Source organism: Thermobia domestica, chromosome 12 (assembly GCF_964235325.1).
Source record: "Thermobia domestica chromosome 12, izTheDome1.hap1.1, whole genome shotgun sequence".
Lineage (NCBI taxonomy): Eukaryota > Metazoa > Arthropoda > Insecta > Zygentoma > Lepismatidae > Thermobia > Thermobia domestica.
Genome location: NC_137465.1, coordinates 201,436,660 through 201,461,395, shown reverse-complemented (window position 1 = coordinate 201,461,395; position 24,736 = coordinate 201,436,660). Strand labels below are relative to the sequence as shown.

Genomic DNA, 24,736 nt, shown 5'->3' with positions numbered 1-24,736 from the left:
TAGTTGTTTGTATTCCGCATTCTCATTATGTAAGCGTCTATTTGTCAACTCGTTGATTTGAATGGAAGCACCTCACTCTCAGTTTCGGGAACACCTCTCTCTTTCTCTTTCTCTCTCTCTTTAAGTTTCAGAGGTGATGATAGACAAAAGGGCAAAATTGCATAGAAATTTTACGGCATTTCTAGCAAGATGGTCTCTGCAATAGACACATTTCTGAAGAAATTTGTCTATCGTAGAGACTCACATGGGCGAAATTCGGGAAAATTTCCAGTTTTTAATATTACCACCCTCTGATACATACCCCTGATTAAATATACCTGCTTCCTCGTTTTCATTGTTTTACTTCTCTAATAAATTTCACCGAAATTTTTAACTCTTTTTCACTTAACGTATTAAACGGATAATACGTTCTCTTTCACCACAATCCAAACAAGTTCAGCCCTCATGTTTGGAACGAACCGGTAATGTTCCTGTAATGATATTTCAACCAAAGTGCATGCCGAAGTTAATTTATTCGATGATCTGGAGACAATTTAGTGCCCATTAATAAACTAAATAACATACAATGGAGTAAAATTACAGAAATGATATCGTATTATACATTAATTTCGGCGTGCAAGTTCAATACTATAATAATAATAATAATAATAATAATAATAATAATAATAATAATAATAATAATAATAATAATAATAATAATAATAACAACAATAATAATTTTTCATCGGCCCTGCGCGGAAAGTGAGAATTAAATCAATCACATGCGTAGTCAAGGTAAGGAGCAAAGCCTAAACTGAATAAGACATTGAAGCGGGTCACAAGCTGGGAATAAGAATAGTGCATGGTGTAAATAAAGGACGACACCGAAAGAGAAATCCAGAAACAGCAGGTAAACGGAGAAAAAAAGAGTAGAAATTGTTAAAGTGGAAACATAAAATACAAATACGAATAGGGATGAGCACGAGTCGAGCCAAAATTCGACTCGACTCGAGTTCAATTCGAGTCGAGTCAAAGGTAATTTTCTTGAGTTGAGTTCCGAGCCAAGTCGCTGTTTTCGAGGTCGACTTTCGAGTTGAGTCGAGTTTGATAATGGCTCGCTCGGTCGTTCAGCTCGTTTTAACTCGTTTTGAAATAATGGCCTGATTAGACTGGAAAGCAAAACCATGAGAAATGTAAGCAGTAATGTGGAATACTTTTAGTGTTGCTCACAACAGGGGTTCATCTCGTCTCGTAATTTTAGTGTGTCTCGTGGGACAATTTTAGTGTATCTCCTCTCGTCTAGATAACGAGAGGACAAGAGTTTCTTTTTAATTATTACGAGACAGCCTCAAATGTCGTAATCACCAATATAAGTATATACTATAGTTCTTAAAATCAAGGCTGAGACCTGCACGGTCGAATTCTTGAGCCCAAGCAGAAAACCAACCCGGGTAGTGATATTAACCGGCTCGGCTCGTATCAACTGAGCGAACAGCTCGAGTCGGCTCGGTTGGGATGAGCCATCTACTCGGGTCAATTGAGCCAATGGCTCGAACTCTCTCGGTTGGGATGGGTCACCTACTCGGCTCATGTGAACCGGTTCGAGCCAACTAAGTTGAAACTAGTCCATTGGCACGGTTCGACTCAGCTCAATTATGCCGATGGCTCAAATCGGCTCGGCTCACTTCTCGGTTCGGTTCGGTAGTGAATGAACTATAAGCCGAGCCTCTCGAGCCGTTGAGAAGCCTAAACCCGGTCCCAGCTCTTTTGAACATCTTTGGCTGAAGCCTAAAACTTTTAACAATTTTTGGCTCGAGCACGAATACTTGCCCCTTCGGAACTCAAACCCAGAACGTGACCGATGTCCTTCCCTCCTGAAGACTTCTCGACGACTGAGATCGACAGTCAATTAGCTTTTACTATTCAGATACAAACCGCATATCTTTTAAAGAATATACACGGTGTTGATATAATAATAATAATAATAATAATAATAATAATAATAATAATAATAATAATAATAATAATAATAATAATAATAATAATGGCATTAAAAGTTTTAAACTTGCCCTAGAATTTGGCAAAATTTATTTAAAAGTAGAGATTACGGGGAAAGGGTTCCGTACCTTCAAGACACACCTCCGCAACTACCAAAATTTTAAACTAGATTGTTCCACTGAAGTTTCATGTAGAAAGTATTCTACTGTATGTTTTAAGGAAAACAACTGTAGTAAAAATAACTGAATATCACGCAACAGTAAGGCATATAATATACTAATTTTTAGGATATGCAGAGGTAAATATAAAAGCTTTGCTACAAAAATACCTACAAAGACCATAATTCAATGAGCTCTGAAATACAATGTAACGAAATAGCCTATGAGATTCAGTCTACAGAGCAATTGTTACTTAAAGAATGGACATACACTATTTCGGGAATCGAGACAAGACGGGAAATGTTTACGATACTTTTCGTCTCGTCTCGATTCCCATCTCCAAAGCGAGACGAAAATTTTGAGTTAGCCTTGTCCCGTCTCGAATGTAAAATGTTAATTCTCATGTTATTTTGTTTGTTTTAGAAACGAGATGAGAAATTCCTCTTCTCGTGGGCAACATTAAACCATTAATCCGAAATATTCTTTCCAAATGTCACGTTTCTGCTTGTAATGGTATGACCTGAGTGATAATTAGCTCCTATCTTTTAATCTTCTACGAGATAATAATTATTATTATTAGTTTATTATTATTACTATCATTATTCCTGAAGATTTCATAGTTCAAGTATTGAAACATCCGAGTATTCAAATATCTGAATATAATAAAACGTATGTCATCGCTGATCAATCGCCATCAAAAATCCTAAAGTAAAAAAAATGCGACGTGGATTCGCACAAGCACCTTGATCACTGAACTGCGATCGCTACGCGGTAAACGATTCGTCTTTAGTCTGGTTACGTTAGGTTTCTTTGTCTCCGCTTGCAAATTTGTATGTTATATTTCTTCGATTCAAAATGTCTTTCGTATTTCTTTCATGATGTCGGCAAAGTTTACATTAATAACTTGAGATGTTCTTAAACCGTTGGTTCACAAGTTTGTTTTTTCTCCACACGAAACTACAAATATGACAGACTGAATTCTTATACACCCCATTTCTTTCAAAGCAGTCGCCATTACCTGGTCAAAGACTTATTTCCGCCATGATTCATATTAACCAAAATAAATTCATTTTACGGAAGCGGAATTTTCACTTTCCGGATTTCGGAAAATTATGGGATTCAGTTAAACCCCAGAATTCAGAAGAATTCCGGAACTCGGAAAGAATCCGGAATTTAGAAAATTCCGGAATTGAGAAAAACTCCGGATTTCGAAAGAAATCCGGATTTTTTCGAATTCCGGAATTATTACAAAATCGGAATTATCCGAATTCCGGAATTTGTCCGGGTTTACTTACGAGAGTCCGAAAAGTAATAATTCCGGAATTGGCTATCTCTAGTTTATACACAACCTTTCAGAACACTAAGCTTGTAGCTGTCTACAAACAAACAAGTAATGCAAAGCATTTTGTATCCTGCAATACGTCATGTATTAAAATCCGACAGCAGTTTCAGTATCTAACCAGAAATTGCATGTATCTAGCTACTGGAAGGCGGAACCTGAGGTATGAAGAATTGTATTGTGTCTTATACAACCCTGCAAACCACTGAATATCTAAACGGCTTTCGGTAAATCCAAGTTGTAGTACTCACAGTTACATCCATTTGTGTCTATATGATCGTGTTACTAAAGCTTACTATATTATAGCGTCAGTAAGTCTCTGCTCTCCCGTAAAGTTGTGATACGATCTACTACAGAATAAAGAATCAATTATCAATTTAACCAAGTTGTATTACTACACATCTGCTTCCGCCTATCAACTCTGGTCGATCTCGTTAATCGCGACATATTTGCTTTTTTCTTTACCCCTTTCTTCGTTTACTGAACTAAACAGTAACTATTCTGAATTATACTACAGCGCATGCCTCGTAGATAAATATTTCTGATGCCAATAGTTTCTGTTTTGTCCAAGGAATGTTCTTTTTCTTATTCCAAGCATGACCCTTTTATTACATTATATGAAGAGCATGTAGGCCTAAATACCTCATGTATTACATAGAACGTAGGTTTAACTCTTCCAGCAAAGAAGGAACATGCGATCATAGTATACAACCCACAGAAGTGATAGCTGGCAACACGGTGGTCGAAATCCATAACGACACAGAGGTGGGAGGTGCCCTCCCCGCTGGTCTAGTGGCTAGCACGTGCGCCTTTGGTGTATGGTGTCGCGGGTTCGATTCCCTGCGAGAGAGCATTTATGATTTTTAACTGTCCTCGATGTTTCTGTGTTCGTGTCCCTTCGTTATAAGTTATTAGAAGAAGCAAGTTAAACGAGTGAAGCAAGTAAAATTAGCAATATGTAAGTTACTGAAACACGTTCGGTAAGTTAAAAAAAAAGTGGACCAAGCACTGGCTTTTCGCGCTGTCCATGGGAGTTCGAATCTATCTCGGGTTGATTTTTTTATCCATTTGAGAGAATGGATATTCGTATTTTCGCCGTCCTTGACAGTTAAAGTAACTGGCTATTCTTGTTCTTTCTATGAATGATGGATCTTCTCTTTGGTTTCATGTCAAACACGCACACGTAATGAAAAGACACTGTTGATAATAATCATAATAATAATAAAAAATATTACTAGCTAACTCGTGGGTGTATTTTGACAATATAATTTTATATTGTTATGTGGAAATAAGTAAGGCTGGCTAGCGCCCCCCCCCCCCAATTTTTTTGATGAGCCTTATGGGTGCACGGTGTCCAACATTGGTCCCATCAAACTATCGTTTCCTGTTCTCTCAATATAAGTTATCGACATTTTGCCTAAAGAGGGCTCTGCCGTGGCCCCATGACTCCCCATGACAATGACTCTTCGTTCATTTTCCATTGAAATTGTTTATTTTTCTGAGTACTATGAGTGCATACTGTCCAACGTTGCTCCCATCACTACAATTTCCCGTTCCCTCGATATAAATTGCTAATATTTTGTTTGTAAGGGAGATATGGCGTTACAATCATTACGTTTGAAGAATTGAGGAAGATATTGCCTTGCCACAAACAACACCTATTATTATTATTATTATTATTATTATTATTATTATTATTATTATTATTATTATTATTATTATTATTATTATTATTATTATTATTATTATTATTGTTTTACTTACCACTAATATTGCCTACCTTTATTTGCAACGCAATGTGTTACTAAAAAGCCAATCAAATAACACTCCTCGCCATTCACGCTCTCGAACTCGAAATACATGATTTACAGTTATCCGTGTTAGGGGAAAGCACATTTATTATATTATTCTTTCAAATGACACGTTTCGCAAGTTACTTCACTTTCAATGTGTAATTTCATATCATCACTAACAATCATCTTGTTCCGATAGGAAAATATCCCCCTCCTGCAAAAAAAAAAAAAAAAAAGCCTGACCGTAGCAAAAGGGCGTGAACCTTCTTTAGGCGATTAATCGGGTCCAGTATTTCAATAAAAGAGGATAAGTCCCTGCGCACAAATATTTCAGTAAAAGAGGAAAAGTTACTCCAACTTTTTGAATACCTATTCATGGGCGAAATTTGGTTCCCTTGGAACTTTTTAAGAGTTTGAAGGGCCGCCATTTGAACATTTTCATCTGATTATTCTGGTTAACGAACTCATCAAGATATTTCGACAGTTAATATTTGTGCCAAGTTTTGTCTCAATCCGCTGAAAATTAGGGTGGTTATGGCATTCTCAAATAGCGTTATATATATATATATATATATATTCTTTCTGTTAATGCTATCGATGAACTAAACGAGGAAACTAAAATACAACTGTTTGCAGTATAATTCGAAATATAGTCAAGTGGAAAGACGTACCCACGGGGTGTCCACCGGGTCCGGACTCCTCGGAAATGTTCCTAAGTTCCAAAGAAGGAGAACATAAAACTCAAAGATTTCATTTCATTTTTGATCCTGAATACTTGAATTTCTTAATCATTATCACCTCTTTTTCGTCGAGTCGTATTATAGCCAAGAGCGAAGAGCTTAGAATTAGTAAAACTAAGACAGAATATTTAGATTGTCCTTTTAGAAAAAAATGTAATCGACAATATAATACGACTCGACGAAAAAGAGGTGACAATGACGAAGAAATTCAAGTATTCAGGATAAAAAATGAAATGAAATCTTTAAGTTTTATGTTCCCCTTCTTTGGAACTTAGGAACTTTTCCGAGGAGTCCGGACCCGGTGGACACCCCGTGGGTACGTCTCTCCACTTGGCTATATTTTGAATTATACTGCAAACAGTTGTATTTTAGTTTCCCCGTTTAGTTCATTGATAGCATTAACAGAAAGAAAATATACAGAGAGAAAGAGAGAGAGAGAGATAAATAGACACACAGAGGGAGAGAGAAGAAGTGTTTTGCTCCCTTCTCGCACCTGTGCTGCGTCAAAGCTAAACCGAGCCTCTTTGCAAAACGTATTGACCAGCCTAACATAAACACAAGCCTCTTACTTGCTAACGTAGAAATGTGGTCGAGAGGTGTAAGGCATGTGGATATAGTATTTTTAATAACCATGAGTATGGGTTCGAACCCCTCCACTTTTTTTTTACTTTTTTTACTTTTTGCAGCTACGTTGGAACGTTCAATGTTTATTCTTTACTAATTGCAAATGGCGTTTACATTCAAAATAAGCGGAATTTTAGTGGCATTTGTTCGGATATTCTTTTCTTTCGAAATGAAGACAAGAATAAAAGCAATACGCAGACAACAAGTATTATCAGTACTAAACATTACCAATAGTAATTGCTACGAAAGACTAAATACGACTTCTTTTACCATCTCTCATGAGCTGTATGTATTATTAACAAAAATTTTAAAAAATGTCCTTGACGGGGATTCGAACTGGCGTCATTCACATTTGTAAGCCAGCACCTTAACCACTACACCAAGATCATGACGTGGTAACCTTTTAGTTGTCGGCGTATTTGTTATATTTGTGTTTTATGTTACCACTTCGAAAATTTTTACTCTTTTTTCTAAGTTTAACAGCTGTTTCTGGCTTTCTCTTTCGGTGTCGTCCTTTATTTACACTATGCACTATTCGTATTCACAGCTTGTGCCCCTCTCCAATGTCTTATTCAGATTAAACTTTTCTTTTTGCCCCTCAGTAAACATTTGATTGATTTAATTCTCATACTCTCCACGGATGGAGCGCAGGAATGCCAGACTCGAAAAATAGGTGTACATTTACTTTCCTGACAGATAATACCTCAAGACGGCATGGCTGTAAGAGAGACCAGTGAAGTAAATACAACCCTGAAATCAGAAAAAAGACAAAGACGGTGATAATGATATACGCAAGGATCGAACTACGAGCAAGAAGAGAGGACTGTGACGTGTGTATGAAGTACATCGAACTAAGACCTGTTGTGAACCAGGCCGATCAGTTCTAATTTCCCCGCCCAGTGAGGAAGAAGACAATGAAGTAAGAATTTGTTGGAATTGTAGGAATTTCGAATCGAGCGGAGGTATTTGTGGCTTCGAGGTTGCTTAGTTGATTTGAAAAAAGAAAAAAAAAACAAATTAACAAAGAACAGCAAAAATAACAGGTATTTCCTGTCCGAGAGAAGCTCCGGAAAACAAAGTTGCATCACCTTAGATCACTCTCCCGTCATCAAATCGCACAATATTGGAAGCAGGAAGTAAACATCCCTCTGCGTAAAGTGTGAAGGAGGAGATGTTCGAGGCAAACTATGCATTTCATTGGAATTGCGAATCAATGACAAAAAGAGATTTAAAAAAAAATCAGATTTTGTTTAAAAACCAACGTGCATAAATACGGCGGAAAAAGAAAAAGTTGTCGGTTTCGATTAGTGGTGTTAACATCGTGAGAAGTGTAGAATCTTCCAGAATACTCTTTGAGGACTTGGTATGACTAACTAGCAAATTAGACTAGCGGCGCGGCACAGCTGGGGTAGCAGTGGGGTAGCACAGCTGACTTGCTCTGGGTCGATGGTAGCCCAGTGGCTGGGACTTAGTCTCAGGACGGTAAAGGGGCCTCGATCATGAGGGTGCACGCAGGCCAACATGTTATACGCTGAATACAGCCTGTATAGCCGAGGTTCTGAAGTCAGACCAGCCCAACAACGGAGTTCTGTTACAATATTTTACTCGTTTCGGGAACTACTGCTCCAGTCAGAACATATATGCGGCTACAGGAATCGTACTGGATTTTATTTCTCTTTCCTCTGGTTATGAGGACTTTACCGTGCACACTGAATAGTAGAAATGCCATATCACATCTATTTGATATAATAACTTTTGATACTAGCCAGATAAGTCGAATTGTACTTTAAATTTCGGCAAAGTAGTTCCTGATAGTATTGTTTTATGTTTGTGGTAGATTTACAACATTGCGTAAATACGCAAGTACAGGCCAGCTCAGGAGAGTGTTGGCTACTATTCGACGTTACATACATAGTGTAGTAAATTAATCAACAAAATTGTAATAAAATGGTTGAATTTGGTGTTAGCAGTCTGTTATACACCAGACGTCGCACGTCCAAGGGCTGAAATAAGGAACATTTTTACTAAGTTACAAGATATCAGTCGCATACAGGGAAGTTTTCTGTGTTCATCAAAAAAAGTAACAAAGAAAGCAAGAACGAGTGTAACAAGAATGTGTAACGATCCCCGGTCATAAAAATTACATCAAGGCAGGCGTTATTTGTTTCCCCCAAAACCTGACATCTCTTCCTGCCTGTACACCTAACAAAAAGCACCTTCTAGGTGATCTTACTTCTTTCAATAGTGGAACACCCTCTCTCTGGTGATTTACATATTCTATATCAATTGAAAGAAGCACCGGTGTTCTAGCGATCCCAAGCTTCTCATACACAGGATGTTTTAAAACAACACCGACAACGTTTGGGAGGTGATTCCTGACACCAAAATAAGACAAAAAGTATAGACCAACTTGGATGCACATATACTTCCTTTCGGAGTTATAGGCTGCCGAAATCATGAAAAATTGAACTTTAAAGGTCCATAGCTCCAAAACTATGATACCTACCGAAGTCGGGTCATGACTTCCCTGAGGAAATAATATATGCGCTATCCAAAAATCCATGTTTCAAAATCCTGCTGTACTTCCGCAACACTTTTATAGAGGGAGTTTGGCTACGGGGACAATTTAAAGTACTCACCAACTACCTCTATAAATATTGTTGCGGAAGTACCGAAGGACTCTGAAACATGGATATTTGAACAGGGCACATACTAGTTACTAAGTGAAGTCTTGATCCGACTACAGTAGGTCCCATAGTTTAGGAGCTATGGACCTTTAAATTTTAATTTTTCATTATTTCGGTAGCCTATAACTACGAAAGGAAGCATTTGTTCACTCAGGTTGGTCTATACTTTTTGTCTTATTTTGGAGTCAGGAATCACCTCCCAAACGTTGTCGGTGTTGTTTTGAAACACCCTGTATACCACGAGGTTCTATGAGGCGTAGACCTACAGTAAGTTGCAAGTTGGGACGCGATAAATCATGATATGTTCAAATTATAAGGCTCTCCCGCCGGGAATCGAATCTGAAACCGTGCACTAAAACGCTAGCGGTCCTAACTATCCGCTATACCAGGGATGAGAGCACGTAATTTTGGTGGTGACTGTACAATAACGGTGAGTTCTTTTCTTTCTTTCTTTCTTCATTTTTTAAATTATACATTACCCCAAATAAATAATTAAGAAGTTTATGTGTAAGTGTCCTCTAGCTGAAGTAGCAGTGAAAGCAAATTGTTTAACAAGAAATATAAAAGAAAAAACATTAGCTTCGTGAGCAAACATGGCGTAGTTTTTCATTAAGAACTTTATAGCAGAATGTGTAAAACTTATTCCCATGTCTCTTTAGACATCTTCGTAAAGAATTTAAGAAGAGGAGAAATACGAAAAGTGAATATAGAAGAAAAACGTGGTACTTACAAGTTGGTAGAGTGATGGCAATACGTCGATAAATTCTTCGAGAGATTCGGTTCAATCTTAAAGGCGCTCTGAGTTAGAATGATGTGTCGTTTGTAGGAAAACTCAACCGAACATTAAAATTGGGTTTTGTTTTTTAGTAGATCACAACAAACTTCAAGGTTGAAAAGCCGGTGTCTGGGAAAAGACCTCGACATTGGAAGGTCATCGGAGGCTGCACGTGCAAAACCACTTAATTTGCAAAGATTTCATCAAAGATAAACAGGAGATATTATACTATAAATGTCAAAATATTACTACCGATGGTAGAATATGAAGTAGTGGTAGTAGCGTATTTAGGATTTTAGTTTCAGGGGGGCTATGCACAACACTTGAATAAGCACTTATATATTTTTTTCTTTTGGGCGCCGACAACTTTTAATGAAATTGGACATATAACAAATTTATTTCGGGGGGCTTGAGCCCAATAGCTACCCCCGTAAACACACCACTGAGTAGTGGGTTTGAGTTTTGCTCTAAGTGAAACCTATGGTTCAAAATTATAGAACAGACATCTAAAAGGATGTCAAAAAAATATAAAATATCTTTTGGATGTTCCCATAGGAATTATGTTGGAATATCTTCAGAAGTTGTGACTGACTGAAAACAAAGAAAACAAATCTGAATTCATCTGATGCGTTGAGTTGATTTTGAGTTTAGTATCTCGTTCAGCAGCGTGGCTATATGAGACGTGGATTTACTGATTAAAGTATAATCCAAACCACATAAGCTCCTGCTGGGAATTGAACCAGGATCTCCCACGCCAAAGGTGCGTACACTAACAGCTTAGCCACAAATGACCTCAATTTTTCTGATGGAAATTTACACTGATTGAGTTTTGAGTTGTAAGGAAAATAAAGAAAAGGAAGTTATTATGACAAGAAAGCTTCCACAAAAGGTAATAGTAGAAAAAGAAATACTTTGACTATCTGTACTTGTGGGAAGAATAGGGGTCTATATATGCATCATCCTTATGGGCGTCGAGCATCTCCATCATCTTTGTTATTTTAGCCAATTAACTTGTATGGAGTAGTGTGCCATTGTGCCTTCTTTGAATGAACTAGAATTTTAGTACTTTCATTTTTGAGAATTCTTCAAATCTTATTAAATGTTTCTTATGCCCTTAAGATTATATGAAGGTAAGTCAAAAATTATCCGCAATTTTGACAATTTTACATTGTTCATACTGACCTGTGTCCTAGTTTTGTTTTATTGTTATGCTGTTGTGGTCATGCTTTGAAACTTCATCGTAATTTCTCCATTTTGTCTTCCTTTTGTTGCAGATAGGTCATGGCCGCTCCATTAGAAGTTTGCACCAAAAAGGAACAACGAGCAGTGATCCGGGTTTTTTAATTTTTTTTTATTGGAAGGTGTATCAGCGGCAGCAATCCATCAAAGACTGTCGGCACAATAATGGGAACAATATCTTGCCACAACGGAGTATCTCCGAATAAGTTGAAAACTTTAAAAATGTTCGCACAAGTGTTACGCACGAGGAAGGAGCCGAACGAGCATCTACGGCCACAAATAATGACAATACGACGTAGTGAGCTTGCACGTGACATGGTTCTATTAGACAGACAAGTGAACTATTGACGAAATAACACATCGTCTGAAAATTAGTCATGGTTCCTGATACATCTTCCGACTACAAAAACTGAATCACTGCTCGTTATTCCTCTCTGGTGCAAACTTTTCTAATGGAGCGGCCATAATCTATCTGCAACAAAAAGAAGACAAATTGGGGAATTAGAATCAAACTTTCATAGAATGACCACAACAGCATAACGATAAAATAAAAGAGGACAGAGATCGGTATCTGCAAAGTAAGAAAATGTATGTCAAAATTGCGGATAATTTTTGATTTACCCTCGTATTATGTAGCACACACACACACACACACACACATACATGATGCCATTCGTTACCGGACACCCATACTAGTACGTTAGTTTAATCTCACAGCTCCATACCAATATCTTGTAGAGTCACCTTTTGCCGCAATGATGTCCGCAATCCTTCAAGGAAAAATTTCCATCAATTTGCGACACGTATCGATTAGAATCTTGGCTCATTCATCGTAGCAAGCGACAAACAGTTCAGTGGTAGTTTTTGGGCTGAATGGTCTGGCTCTCAAGTGGCACTCCAACTTGTCCCAAAGTTGTACACTGAGGTTGAGATCTGGATTTTAGGCCAGCCAATTAAATTTTTGCATCTTCATATCCTCGAACCACGTGTTTATAACGCCTACCGTATACATAGAGCATTGTGATGCTAAAACAGGTATGGACCAATACTGAATTGTGCTCATAATGAAGGTAGCTCAGGATTCTCTAGAATTATTTGGTATGCATCGGCATTCATGTTTCTCCAAACTAAAATAAGAGTACAGACACCATACCACGAAAAGCAGGACCACACCATGATTCCACTTCAGCAGAATTTCACGGTGAGTACGATACAGTCCTGTAAACAGCGTTTTCGGGAAATATGCCACACCCACATACATCTGTCGGATCGCCACATCTGGTAGCGTGATTCATCACTCCATAGGATGGATTTTAATTGTTCGAAAGTTCAATGGCGGCGTTCCTTGCACTACTGTAAGCGACTGATCGCATTGCGGGCTATAATATGTGGCTTGTGAAGTGCTGCTCGACCACGGAATCCAATTGCAGTGATCAACCGAAGGACATTACAATTACTTGCAGCACTGTTCGAAGCTGGTTCAAACTTCTATGCCGCCATCTCTAATGACGCTTACCGGTTTGACATCACCACTCGTTTCAAGCATCGACTGTCACGATCTGTTAATATTTTTGCTTTAATGAGCCAGGGCCGGTATGCCTTAGTCCCTTCTCGCTTCCACTTCACGATAACATCTGTCACTGTCGACCCGGATATCTGAAATTTGTTGGAAATCTCAAGGGTCGAAAGTTCAAACCTCTGGGCTCCAGTCATTATCCCTCTTTTCACCTCACTAAGTTCGCGTTGTCTGTCTATATTGATTGCTGTAGCTGTAATGAATACATTTCAGAATTCAGACTTTGTCTTGGCTGCTTTTCACTTTTCGTCGAAGTTTCAGGCCGGAGCATCCTATGAGAGTTGTTGACTTAGTTATTGAACGTATTCGTGTTAAAAGGAATGTAACTGTCACGTTCCCCTATTACATCCGTCTTCTGGTGTTTTATGCTGGAGTTTATCCTGGTGGATGTGGCATCCTGTGGCAACGTCTGTTTGTTTTTCCGAGTCCTGCTATTTCTGGGTTAATAGAGGTGATGATCATCCTCCAGAAGTTCGTTGCCTATTTGATTCTCACTTCGTGGAGCATTGAGAAGGAGAGATCCGCGGAGATTTGCACTATTCTGGTGTTCTTGGAGTAGCCAGTGATGGGCCTGGCTGCTTCGTTTTGGAGTGTTCGCAAATGACGTACTTCGATGATAGCTGCATGTTGGCATGTGTTATGTGCGTAGAGCAAGATTGGTATGAGACACATGGTGTAGATGTGTCGCTTCGTTTCCAGTGGAAGGAAAGGCGACTAATATTGAAGGTGCGCATGGAGACGTTGTAATTCTTTCTTCATTACTTTTTGTAGATGTTGTGCGAATGTCAGTCTCCGGTCAAAGGTGACTCCCAAGTACTTTGATCGTCCTTGCGAATCAATGCTATGAAACTCATCATGCAGCGAATGTTGCTCTTCCGTTTTTAGTCTGATGAAATTGACTACGTTATTGTCGTAGCATTGATGTTGATCTTCTAGTTTGTCGTCTACTCGCTCAGCAGTTAGATGTGTTGCTGGAGGTAGACTGTAGTGTAACGAATGTTAGAATGACCTATGAAAACAGCAGTGTCGTCTACAGACGTGGCCGTCATTGTGTGTGGGATTGTTGGGATTTCGGCTGTGTATACTACATACAGGAGGGGTGAGATGCAGGAACCTTGAGGAACTCCTGCCTCAGTTGTTCTAGGACTAGTAAAGTGACCAGCGTGCTGTGCAACCAACAACGCCTTTTATACAAGGTGTTTCAAAACAACACCGACAAAGTTTGGGATATAATTCCTGATACCAAGATAAGACAAAAGGTATAGACCAACTTGGGTGCACAAATGCTTCCTTTCGGAGTTATAGGCTGCTGAAAACATGAAAAAATGGACTTTAAAATTCCATAGCTCCAAAACTATGGGACCTAACGTAGGCGGGTCAAGACTTCACTTAAAAACTAATATGTATGCTATCCAAAAATGTATGTTTCAGAATTATAAGGTGTCACGCAACATTTTTTATAGAGAGAGAGTTTGGCTACGGGCACATAATTTGAAGTACTCACCAACTTACCTCTACAAAAATTGTTGCAGAAGTACCGCAGAATTCTAAAACTTGGGTATTTGGGTAGGGCACATACTAGTTTCTAAGTGAAGTTTTAACCCAACTACGGTAGGTCCCATAGTTTTGGACTTATGGACCTTTATTGTTCATTTTTTCATGTTTTCTGTAGCCTATAACTCCGAAAGAAAGCATCTGTGCATCCAGGCTGGTCTATACTTTTCGTCTTATCTTGGTGTCAGGAATCATCTCTCAAACGTTATCGGTGTTGTTTTGAAATACCCTGTAGATTGTATGATGTGTACAGACGATCTCAAGCATTTTTGAGGGATGTCCGGTGACGAATGGCAACATAGTACTGTATATAGCAAAACAAGAAAATGTTTGATTCAGTGAAATATATTGAATTTTTTGGATCAGGGCCCACAAAATTTTTGAAGGGCCTCTAAATCAAGTTTTCATTTTTTTTTTTTAAAGGAATAAACACATCATACTGAGTAAATTGTTAGTTTCGGTTTGGCTACACTATATGTAGTTCTCTACATATAAGGCGTACAAGAAAATGTTTGATTCAATGAAATATATTGAATTTTTTGCATCAGGGGTCGCAAAATTTTTGAACGGCCTCTAAATCAATTTTTCAATTTTTTACAGAATAAGCACACCATACTGAGTAAATTGTTAGTTTTGTTTTGGCTTCACTATATGTAGTTCTCAAGATATAAGGTTATAAGGAAATTTTTGCCTGAAATATATTGGATCTTTTGATCCAAAAAGGTCAGAGATGGCCAAGAGCAGTTTTTTGGAATCGATTCAGCGACTGAAGAAGAGATGTTGTCTTCACCTCGATATCTGTATTAAAAGCGGAAGTCGTAGAAATTTACTATCACTTCCGCTTTCAAAATTGATTTTCATTAAGCAAAACTAGTAAAACGTAGCGAGTATTGGGTCTTTGATATGAATTATTATTATTATTATTATTGAACATGACTGGTCGAAAAAAAGTCGTTCAAGTATAATATTACTCATTGCTGAAACCAAATTAAAATTAAACAATTCCACAATTTGTTCCTTCTCAACCTCTCGGAAACACTTTTGCTTGATTGTTTGTATCTTGACTTCTTCCCTTTTGTGATATTTGAAAGAAGTACTTCAGAAATCGAGGCAGGCAATTGACACCCCGTTGCACCGCCGAATGACTCCTCTGCATTCGTTGAACGTTTCTCTTCTTTAAAGGAACAGCGATTTGGTGATTCATTGTGAAGTGAAATCCCTTTTCTGTGAATGTATTGTCATTATTAAGTATCTCATAACCAGTGCCGTGCCATGGAAGGGGGAGAAGGGGACGATCGGAGTGATGACCCCGGGTGTCGGAGTAAAGGAGCGCAAAATCCGGGAGGAAAAAAGAAAAAGGAGAGAGGAAAAATACTTGGAATATTTTAGATCAACCGCAGTATTTTTCAATCTAATATTTAATTTGACCAGGGTCAGATTTATACTTTTTGCGTCCTTAGACACTTGCTAAAAGCATCTCTTCCTGCTTTAAGAAGTGGTCCTATAATGTTCTCATGTTAGAAAAATTCATGTGCACATATAAAATGGAAGGAAAAAGTAATAAAAAGTGCTCAAAATCAAGGGTTTAATTTTTGAAAATTTTATTGCGCTTCGCGCCAAGGTGATTCTTCGCGGCTGGTTTGTCGACCTCGCTCATATGTACGGGGGCGCCGTCATATTCTTTCGCCCCGGACGTTGAATTTCCAGAGCACGGCACTGCTCACAGCAATATTTTGTAAGAATACCGGGTAAGAAAGTGGCGAAGGCGAAGTCGGCGTACTCCGGCACAAATTGGGCGATTGAAAACTTTTAACCGGAATTGACGTTAACGGGAGTGTTTCTTTCCGGAAACGGAGATCGACAAATGAGGAATGTAGAAATTAGACAGTTCAATAATGTGAACCTTGCTTCGTTTGATCGGCGAATATGAACATATGACATTGTCATGCAATGTTAGCTACTGGAATATATTAATGAGCTCTCAGATTAAGACGAGTTTTCGTTCTATTTAATAGAAGTTGAAGTTAATGAAGGAATTAAAGTCCCTTTCCAAACATGAACTTACGCTTTATAAAACACGAACTTACAGTTCAGCGTGAGATCCCAACGATATTATTTCACATTGGTAAATCTAGTTTTGGGTTTTGGGTCCTAACTCAACAGCGAGGCTGTGTAGGACAAGACCTGGGCTTCGAACCACGAATAGGGCTTGAATCTGGTGCAGTTGGTGGGCGCGCATGCCCTCATAACACAGGTCGTTCTCCAATACACCCTGACCTCGAAGAGAGCTGGATCATTAGAGCACGGTATCGGCGCAGGGAATCGAAGCTGATTATGATAGCCATATATCCGCGAAGAAGCTCTTCTACATACAATCGAGCTTGGTGTTCCTGAACTTCAAACCTCTGATAATGCAATAATGAGATGAAAACAACTAATACTTGTTTTATTACTTTTAATACATGGTTGGACTCCCATTCTTAACATTCCCCTTATCTCTGGTAAGTCTGTAAGGAGGTATTTGATTTCATCAGGTGAATGAATCGACAGTTTTATAGAACCATATCTTAAGCTAATTAACAATATTTTTCTGCTGATACAATTATTCAAGGTTCCAAAAAGCCTTTGTGGCATCAGACGTGTTTGTTGTCTTCTAGACTAAAATAACACAAGGTTATTTATATCGCGCAGTCCTTGATGGATCATGTAATAATGATAGGGTTTCTTTTCCGTTTTATTTATTCTTTTTCTTTTCTTTAAAACTGAAAAAAAAAACCTGAATTCTGATTGAATTTCTACATGATGTAATAAAACTAACCAGTCTTCATTGCAGATGACGTCAGAAAAGACTGTTGCTCATGGTTAATGTTTATGATTATTGTCTGTACCAGAAATGTATTGCCACTTTGATCTATCACAGGAATAAAATCAAATTGACTTTTCGGAATAGCCTCGCCAGGAGCCTCGAATAGCTTCGCTAGCCTCGGAATAGCTTCTTTCTACAATAACAGAGTTAGATTCTGGGAAACAAATTAGATTTGAAAGGAAAAGTTCAGTATTATCCCACTCTACTTCACTATATTATTATCTCCCTCTCCTATTTGTCTCTTTTGTTGACTATTAATTGACTAATAAATATTAAAACAACTCCAGGATTAATGGAACAAATAAATAACTGTATTTACAAAATTATGCAGTGCAATGACAATACAAATTTATGAAAATAACGAAACGAGGACTGATTCATGCTACGAATGCTACTACTATGCAGTAATTTTAAATGAGTGTTTAGGATTGAATTTACTGCTTTCAAATTTAAATCAAGATAATTGTAAAGTAAACTCAGCATGTTCCAGTACACTATAGTAAATCACCTTCACGAACTTGGGGGAAATCATCAGGACCTGCGGCATTCTGCCACTTAAGTTGATCCCAGCTGATGCTCATAGGAGAGTGTATGTGTGCCAAGGATGTTATAAATAGAGGATCTGCCCATATGTATGGTCATCCTATTAAATCGATGAAGCCAAAAAACAACCGAGCATCGACACGTCTGATTGGCTACTCTCGTTTCCACCATCGTCTGATTGGCTACTTTCGTTTCCGCCATGATTGTTGGCTCAAAACATTGCGATCCTATTGGGCGGAGTGGGCAGAGTAGGAGTGGCGAAGCTGTGACGTATGGCTTCAAGATTTTCTTGTAAGGGCAGAGCCTCTATTTTATAAGATCCTTGATGTGTGCCGACAACTGCTGCAAAATCCGCGTGATGTGAGTTTCCTTAAACGGATTTGTCACATGTGACGAAAAGTGGTTGTTTTCCAAAGTGCGAGTGTACAAAAGCAGTGGATGAGCAAGATCCAACTGCCAGAACCGGTCATCAAACAGGGCCATTTCGAGCACAAGATCATGTTCTGTGTGTGCTGAAATTATCAGTTGTAATTCAATCATTCCGACCACTTGAACCGAATGTATGCTGCACTATGTCAAATATATTCTGCATTGGTAGACCGAAAGTGTGCCCTGTAGCAGCAGGATAAAGCAATATCACACTCGGCTCAGAAAACGTAACAAAAATACAGGGGATTGATAACATCAAATAGGTGCCACACCCAATACATATCTTGACTTTCCCCTTCGGATCACTACTTTTTTGGTTTATGGCCCACTTCCTGAAGTCACGATACTGCACCAACCAGCAGGAGGTGGAAACAGCAGTTATTGACATCTTTACTTCTTAAAGACAAGATGTGGAATGGACATGGAATCGAGGAAGTAGTATTAAAGTGGCTGCAGAGAGTCCAACACGAGGGGCTATCCATTGAGTGTTTACCTGCTTTTTCTAAACTGTAAAAAAATACGGGTATGTTGTAGCGGCTTACCCTTGTATAAATTATTTGGAAGGTTGGGTTAACGTAATAAAGAGTGAAATGCCATATGATTCTAAATGGATACCTGTTACAATGTATTTGTTAACAATAAACGTTGATGCCAACGAAGATAGAAGATGGGAATGAGAACAGTTTACATGAAGAATTCATAAAGTATTTATGATCAACTACGAAGTAGAAAAATTAGAGTTGTGTTAAGCAAAAAACTAGAATATATTGTGTGTGGCTCAGTGGTACGCCGGTGGGTGTAGCCGAGCGGTCTGAGGCGTTAGGCTGATGATCGCGAGGTGAAGCCCATTGGGGGTTCGAGTCCCTCTGTAGTAGCAAGGGTGGAATTTTAACTGTCCTCGATGTTTCTGTGTTCGTGTCCCTGTCGTGTCTAGTAGTCCTGAAAAGTGGTTGAAGTAGAAAATAAGTCAGGAAGTATTTAAAAAAAACAGTGGTAGAGCGTTCACCTCTGGTGCTTCGGGTCGCTGGTTCGATCCCAGCTTGCGCCGTGTGGACTTTGTGGTGGACAAACACCGTGCTCGTGGATTTTCTCGGGGTTCTCCCGTTTCCTTTAGCCTAACCGGCATAACCGGACGTAAAACTTAACGATTTCATTTTCATTTTAAAATATATTGTTTTACAATGTACTAAGTAATGTTGAGTTTTCTATCTTAGTTATTTTAACTATTAAGTATCTCTCCCAATTGAGACACTTCTCTCTACACGTACTTTCTTTGGACCACTTGAGTGCCAAGTGATTTAACTCAAGAGTAAAATTTGAAGTTCAATTTTCATGAATAATAGTTATTACTTCTGTTATGTTGGCAACCAAAGCAATAATTATGCAATTCATAGTCTTATAATTTGCTGTTTACCAAACTATTTTGAAAAAGGTGCCCATGTATAGAAGTGCATGCAAGTATTAATCATTTTTTAAACTTAAACCATTTGGGATCCAAGTGGTTCATTTGCAAACAAGTAATTCTATCCATATCTATGTATGTAAAGTAAACAAAGGACAACTTTCCTTGACGGATTAATCATTTAAATTATTGTAACCACTTCCAACCATCCTCAACAAGTTGTTAACGTTACCGGAACCGATACGTGTAAGTGAGTTAAAACCGGAAACGATTTTCCCGAAAAATTGATTCCGAGCGTGGAACCTTTGGACTCGGTGCCGAAACCAATTCTCCGAGAAAATCGGTTCTGACGTTGGAAACGAAATTGATTTTCTGACAAAAATCGTTTCTGATCCTGGAACAGAAACCAAAATTAAAGTGGAAACGAAATTATAGAGAAAGAAGAAGTTAGGTTTGGCAATAAAACCACTGTAGATGGTTCCTTTGAGTTGCTTAACTTCATTTGGCTCTTGTAATGATCTTGAGCTAACGATGTTTCCAAATGATTTCGGTTCTCTTTCTCAAGGACACACGTTCGCTGCGTTACGTGTTACCGGTGGCTGGTGCGATACTTCATTTCTGTGCGGTACTGTTCTATGCATTGTATTACTTCTGTGCGTTTGTGTTATTTTCGTTTGTACAGATTTTTAACATTACTAGCATCGACGGACAAACCTTCAACGAGACACAAGGTGACCCGTATATCACTAAGATCCAAACTCAGTTTTACACTGCCGCAGCGAACATGTTAAAAAAGTTTCTTTTAGGTTCCGAGATCGAATGGGAAAAAAAAATGGTTACTATGGGCGGTCTATAGGGAAAATCTCCTCAGAAGCTCACTTAAACAGGATAAGACCTTCGTTAGTACCCACGGGACTCACCTTGCAATGACATGTCACTGGAACTAAATGTGAGAAACGAAGAGCTAATGACTGTTAATGTTTGTTTTAAGTTTGCAGTGTATAATAATACAGTTTGAATTCGTGAAGAAAAATTATGTATTCTTCATAGTGTGCTTTTACACGCCCCTCTTCAACAACACACTGACATTAGAGCTGTGTTGTGATGCTGAGGTAAGTTTCCCACCAGATACCCCAAACCGGACCTTTAATTTGCACCAACCTGATAAATGATACTATATGTCCTTGTAACTTGAACCGCATTCCTGAGTCTTAAGTTTCGAGGATTTTCCATTACAAAGAGAAAATACAGCAACTGTGGAAAGCAATAAAAAATTGGTGGGCATTGGAAGAGTAAAGTATCAATGTAGAAGTCAATTGTTCTCTCCGATGAAATTCACTTTCCTTGGAATTGAGTTTCCGTACTCTCACGTGTTGCACAATATATACAGGTATATTCATATTTTTCTCACAACTGGCTTAAATTTCCCACTGTTCAGCGTTCACTCTTTTACAGGCTTTCTCAACTGTATAATAGAATAAGAAAAACTACAACAAATTCTTATATCAACAGTAAAACTGTCAAAATGGCATTAGGACCACGTACGGACTGTCAATGTTACAAAAGGTTAGCTACTTGCTGTTGTCACCAGCAGGCAGAAGGTGACGTCACCCGTATCTCTTGACATGTAAGGGGAAAAGTTGGTTTTGTTTGTATGCGAACTATACGTTACATCAGATCTTATAAATATTCAGTACATAAAGTGTTTCATATTCCTGCAAAACTTTTATCAATACTATAGTACGAGGGGCATCTCAAAAGTAAGTTTACAAGGCATATTTGGCAGCAATCATATTTTGTATAGTACATCAGCGACTGCACATTGTGTGCTACAATCAACAATTTATTTTCGAACGCAGTTGCCAGGTCTTTTTTTAACGGTAAAACGAACTTGTCAATGCCACTTTCTTAAAATATGGACAGTTAAGCCAGTGTTTCAGCGCTGTTTGACATCTTTGTCATTGTATTGTAATTTTATGTGTTGTTAACTTATTTTTGAGAGACCCTTGTATGACTTCGACGTTATACAGCATTTAACTATAGCAAAGTGTTGCTATTATTTCAGATGGTAATGCCATAGCGGTTCAACATGGAGAGTCGATTCAAGAATTATTAAGACAGTTTCTTTGGGAGTCTGTGGAACATCTCTGATCTAGCTCCCAGTGATTTTGTCATCTGTTCCCGGCCTTGAAAGAACATCTTGTAGGACACAGGCACCAAAGTGACGAAGGTGTAAATAAATAAAAAAAAAAATTAAAAAAACAGTGGTACAACGCTAGCTCGACAGTCAGAACAACACATTTTACAAAGTGGAATAGACAAGCTCGTCTCAAAGTTAGAAATATGCCTCAATTGTCTTGGTGCAGAGGCGGATCCACAGGGGGGCGATCGGGGCGACCTCCCCCCAGAAGAGGAAACTTTTTATTTTATATATATAAACAAAACCCATCCCAAAGTTTAGAGCCCTTAAAAGAGCAGTATGACAACCCACCGCCCCCTTCCCTAGAAGTCGGTCCTGGATCCACCCCTGTCTTGGTGACTATGTCTAAAAACAGAGTATTGAATGTAGAACATAATATGCATTCGTTCATGTACAGCATAGCATTATGCCTTGTAAACTTACTTTTGGGACTTCCACATCAAATGCTGTAACCATTCTAAACTCTTACTTTGTGCTGATTTCGTTTTTGTATATTCTTATTACTTCATATTTACTTTTTATTTCTATTTGCCACTGTTTTGTTTTATTTTATTACTATGTTCCGGTGGAAAATAGGAACGAAGTTTCATCTGGGACTTCAATCAATAGTGGAAGGGCTAACTGTCGCCTCGAGATGTCACTCTCCCAACTAAGAAGACTCCCTACAAGTAGTGCAGAGGTTGACCTTCTCGGCCTTCACCTTCATATTGAAGTACGATTTATAGACTGGGTTATGTAACGTCTGCGTGTCAAGTTCTCCAAGTAGGAGAACGGTGCTACTCTACTTTCTAATATTACTTTTCGCCTGCTGTTTCCTTTTTCTTTTACTTTCTTCTTCCCTTTTTACAATTGTGCAAAATAATATCATGCCCTTATGTAAACAAAAAAAAAGAAAAAAGAAAAAGAAAAGAAACAAGCAAGAAACGAAAATCTTTGAGTTTTACGTCCCACGGTTATGCCGGTTTGGCTAAAGGAGACGGTGATAATGAGAGATGAGTGAAATGGTGGAATGAAGAAAGTGGGAGGAAACGGGAGAACCTCGAGAAAACCCACGAGCACGGTGTTTGTCCACCACAAAGTTCACTTGGCGGGGGCTGGGATCGAACCCGGGACCCCAAGCACCAGAGGTGAACGCTCTACCACTGAGCCACCGCGCCCCCCACAAGCAAGAAACGATCAATGCTTTTCTTGACCTACTTGGAACACTGTGTGCCGTAACATTTAACATTATTTTAAAATTAACTGTTAAGCACTTGAATTAATTCTCCCTTTTTATTAAAAAAAAAATTAAAAATCTCATGTTTGTTTGAAAAGAAAGATATATTATATTTTATAGAAAATATGTCCTGTAGAAGCTACAACCTTTGACAGTTTTTGGGTAACATGTGCATTTCGCGATAAAATAAAGAAGAAACCAGTTGAAAATGCTCCAAGCGCATTGCCAGAACGAAGTTAAAACGAATTAATTTTTCTTATTAACTTCTACAGGCTTTATACCAATTGTTCTATGTACTATATTATTATACTCATTAAACAATTCTTGTAATATATCTATCCATTTATAATTTCACGGAGTACTACATTTTTTTTCACATGTTTTGTTTAAAGGTTCTTTTAAAACGTTCTATGATATGTTGTTTTTACGAAGACGCATGCTCGAAAAATTCGCAAAATATCATCTCTCTATGACTTACGGTTCCCGAGATATGGTTACTTAAATCTCCCGAAATCCGAACTTATTTGGCCAATATCTAAATACCGGTGGTCACCGGTTACTAGTTAGTACCAAAATGTTCACCATCCTCTTAGGTATTAATCAACACTAATGTGATCTTTCTATGATTTGCGGTTCCCGTGATATGGCTCCTTAAATCTCCTGGAACTGGAACTTTTCTGGCCAATACGTCTGGAACGATAAGAGTGACGAGAAAAATTCCATCACTTTCTTAGATAGTATTTGATGCCCTGTCGAATGGAGGGCTTAAAATTGAAAAAATCGCAAATAACAGGCAGAGACACATACACAAAGATATAGAGAATTTAGTAACGAACTTCTAAAGTTCCTTGAAAAGATCTGAAGAGTTGTCTAGAAAGGCCATAATGCATCGACCGAAACAAATGGTAATCTGAAAGAGCGACGTCTGGTGAATAAGCCGTAAGACATCTTTTCGATGGGCCTTAAGAGCCGGCGGGACTCAAGTGACTTGACAAATCGAAGGTATAAGCCTTCCTTAGTTTCTCCTTTCAGTGCAAAGTTTTTCCTTATTTTTGCAACAGATGGGGTTGTTGCTGAAATGCCGTCAAAGCAAATGACACCCCTCCTTTTCCTTCGTTTTCCCCTGCATGTGGTCAAAGTTGGACAGCGCAGGAGGGGGATGGTTACGGCTTTTAAATGGGACAGAAGAGTGAAATTCCTTTCTTTTGTCTAAAAGAGAAACAGAACTGAAGAAATAAATAAATAAGAGGGACCAACATGATATCAGCCCCGTGTCTAGAGAGCCACTCAAATATCTACAACGGTCATAAACATATAAAGAACTAAAGCACTTGTCGCCTGTCTCCTTCTCAAAGGATTCTACCTATGGTAAATAACAGAATAGTGCCGGAAAAGTCTGATATAAAATGAAGAACCATACCAATATTTAAAAAAAAACACGGGAGAGCCGATATTCTAATGTATTTAGGGCCTTCGTGGTTAAAAAAACTTGGAATTGAAATGCAGAAAACCCAGGCAAAGATCTGAAATGTATTTACAATGTGTCTCTTTTTTAGTGGAATCCATTTTCTTATTTTCTTTTCAAAATATGACCAACAGATTTACCCTCTCTCTCACT

At 38.3% G+C, this 24,736-nt stretch overlaps 1 protein-coding gene across 2 annotated transcripts in view; it reads left to right on the top strand.

Moving 5' to 3' along the window:
- The window catches only part of LOC145666933 (retinol dehydrogenase 12-like), a 325,956-nt gene that overhangs the window by 245,137 nt on the left and 56,083 nt on the right, over positions 1-24,736 (top strand). The gene's annotated exons all lie outside the window — the stretch shown is intronic.